The 3,421-nt window shown below is 32.9% G+C and overlaps 1 long non-coding RNA gene across 1 annotated transcript; it reads right to left on the minus strand.

The window, feature by feature from the left end:
• On the minus strand, positions 1-1,052 carry LOC112090279. The gene is made up of 4 exons (XR_002901572.1): positions 908-1,052; positions 710-830; positions 159-221; positions 1-73 (listed from the first exon to the last, which is right to left on the minus strand). It is a non-coding gene; the product is annotated as an uncharacterized LOC112090279 (long non-coding RNA).
• Positions 1,053-3,421: the final 2,369 nt, after the last annotated feature.

A 3,421-nucleotide genomic window follows, 5' to 3' on the forward strand; every position in this document is an offset into this window, starting at 1 on the left:
TGCTGACCTCAAGGACTGGTAAATAAGGGAAACCCTTTAGTGTTGAAATTTTATTTTTTCTAGCAGCTAATACCTGCATTACGTGATTTAAAAGTTCAAAGGTAATTCATTGAGCAGACGAAAAACAAAGATTTCAACAACTAAAGAATCAAATAGACCTGCAACCGTGGTTGACTTGCCATTGAAAGAGACTTTAACTTGTTCTGAGCAACTGGGAGAAACTAAGACAAGAGACAAAAAAACAAGAAATAAAGAGTGCGTTTAGAACTCGTTTCAAAATAATTTTATTTTTTGTATGAAAAAAAAACATTTTCAATATTAAACAGAAATTATTTTTAAAAATGTATTTTTTAAGAGATTATTTTTAATATAAAAAAACTCATTAATATGAGAAAAAAATAAAAATAAAAAAAAATAATTAAAAATTATTTTTTATTTATTATTTATTTTATACTAAATTAAAAACTCATTTTTATTTTCGTTTTTTATAATACCGTTTTAAAAATATTTTTATTTTTTTTTTCTCAAAAAATATAAAAAAAAAAAACAATTCTAAACACAGCAAAAATATACAAAGAGATTATCTCTTAGAAGCAGACAAAAGTACCATTCCAAGTATTACCAATTTTCAACAACATTTGACAAAATCATAACCATTTCTTTCCGAGAAAAACCCAAAATAAAAATAGAAAAATTCACAGCAACTCACCAATCCGAAGTTTTTCACAACTTCAACACGAATTCCTCAACCAGAAAGATCATACTCAGATTCGGATCTACCGCAAAATGCAGGTTCGTTCGACGGAAAATTCGAGCTTGAACGGAACTTCCTGAAGCAGAAACGGCAAAATGTGATTGCGAAATTCAAACGCGACGGAGAGGGAGAAAATAAGGGGAAAATTGTTACCTGGAAAACGGTTCAGATCTGGAAACTGAAACGGAAACTAGGAAGCGTTTCTAGGGTTTAAGATGTTTTGGCAGAGAAAGCGTGGAAGTATTCGGAAAGAAACAACACTGGAGTTGGGGAGAGAAAAAGCAGAAGTGGTTGTGGGAAAATGAGGAATGGGCTGATGAGTAATGAATGCACCAATTGCCTTGCTTCCTAAACGCACGGCTCTGCTCTCTACTTTTTCGTTTTTTCTTTTTCTTTTTCTGTTCTTTCCTCTTCCGTTCAGCCAGCTGGAGCGCATTTAAGTGGAGCCAGCCATGTGGCATCGCGTGATTCGGTCTAGCTAGGGCCGAATTCCAATTTGAATTTTAGGACTTTTTTCTTTATAATTTCGCCCTGACTTTTCTCCAAAATAACACCTTTTTTAACCCCGATCACCAATATTACGTTTGGTTGAGATTAGAATCATTTTTTATTTATGTGTATTTTTTATAAGAAAAAATATTATAATGAATTATGATTTAAATTAGGGTACGAATTTGTTAGTTCAAGGTTGAATATTCTCATGTTTTGATGATCACAAACACAATGTATTATGTCTCTAATGATTCTATTTTGAGTTGTGTATTTAGCGTAATTATTGTTATAAATCAACTCAAGAAGCATTTTGCGGAATACAATGCAAATACATTCAAGATTGACAAATGCAAATTGAAGAAGGAATTCAAGACTTGAAGTGCTAAAATACCAAAGATCAAGGGCAAGCAAACAAAATTAAGCTTGACAAGTACTAATAGGTTTTTTAATATCTCCTTAGTCGTGTATTTGATTTTGACTTCATACTATCATGATTAATTTTTGTTTTGGCTCATGCACACACTCACATTATTCTTTAAAAATGAGACTAAACTTAGTGCATAATGACATTTGGCCTAAAAGTACAAATGTGTGAAGATTTGAGGCAAATTAAGTATCATCCGGTCGACCTACGTCGTCCGGTGACAGAGAAGGCTAAATGCACCGGTCGACCGGTGATGCCTCAACCGGTCAACCGCTCCGGTCGATCGGTTCTGTTCAACAGACACTCCGTAAGAATGTTGAACAGCACGAATTCAAATTTGTATCAACCGGTCAACCGCTCCGGTCGACCGGTACTGGGTAAACGGGCAAAAATATGACCGTTGGCAAAAGAGTTTAAATAGAGAAAAGCCATTATTCTCAAAAGTGATCCTTGTGAAAAACAGAGAACGAGTTCAAAGTTTCAAAAATCAAAAAGAGAGTTCTCCTTTGTGTCCACATAATCATCATCTTCTCTAAATCCTTAACTCTCTCACACATATTTGAGCCTACCTTGACTTATCTTGTGATAGTGTGAGTTCATCATCTCCTAGTGATTTCAAATTGTGTAAAACCTTTGTTAGGAGAGTGAAACTAAGTGCTTCATTACTCATAATCATTACTTTGGTATTGGGTTACTTGGTTGGTCGATCTCCGTGAAAAATCGACATTGTGTAAGAGGTTAGGCGAAGCCTCGGGTAGAAAGATTCGCCTTCTTGTAAGAGGAGTGATCGTGCCGGAAAGACGATTGAATAGTGAAAGAGGTCGAGAGGCGGAATATCTCGGCGACAGTGGATGTAGGCAAATTCATTTGTCGAACCACTATAAATCTCGTTTGCATCTCTCTAACTCTATCTCTTTAATTTCCGCACTTCAAATTTAATTGCTGACATTGATTGTCTTAACTCATCGTGATAAATTTATTGAACTCTTTTTATCATATTAGATTGGTCTATTCTGTGTAAATCAAGTGGTTGAGCTATTGCATTAACTTACATAATTTTCTGTACACCAAGTGTTTGTTAAAAGTTCTTTGTTCAATTAATTGTCTATATTTAGTTTTAATCTTTGAAGAATCGTATAAACTCTAGAAAAATATTCAAAACCCAATTCACCCCCCCTCTTGGGTAGCCTTATTCGGGACAACAGAATCTGCTTACCAAACATCACTTAAATTTATACAATTGAGAAAATAATTATTTAGGAAGGGAAACTAAATAACAACAAAATAAAATTAAAATCAAACTAAGCAAAATGAATTAAACTTGCACTATAATAAAATAAATTACAATAAAATTAAACTAACATGAACTAAATTAAAATTACACAAAACTAGACTAAAAATATTTAAAATCTCAAGACCTAGCAAATTTACATGCACAAAAAATTGGTAAAATAACTCAATTTCATAGAGTTATCAACAGAGATGTCAATGTTAATGTAATTAGTTTCGATCAAGGAGTGTTTCTTTTATAGATGATTTTTTTTTGAAAAGTTAAGGGGTTGTTCTTTTGCATTTTTGAGTTAGGATAACTTGAGTGATGATCTTGAGTTGAGTTTGAGTTATAACTTGAGTTTGTGTTTGGATGTGTAGTGACTAAGAAAATCTCAGAATTTTAATAATGTAATTCATGTATTTGAGTCAAGGATTTTCCTGGAAAATCATTATACTATGTACATTTTGTGATTGAAGGA

The sequence above is a fragment of the Morus notabilis genome, unplaced genomic scaffold (genome assembly GCF_000414095.1).
Source record: "Morus notabilis unplaced genomic scaffold, ASM41409v2 Scaffold346, whole genome shotgun sequence".
In the NCBI taxonomy this organism is placed as follows: domain Eukaryota; kingdom Viridiplantae; phylum Streptophyta; class Magnoliopsida; order Rosales; family Moraceae; genus Morus; species Morus notabilis.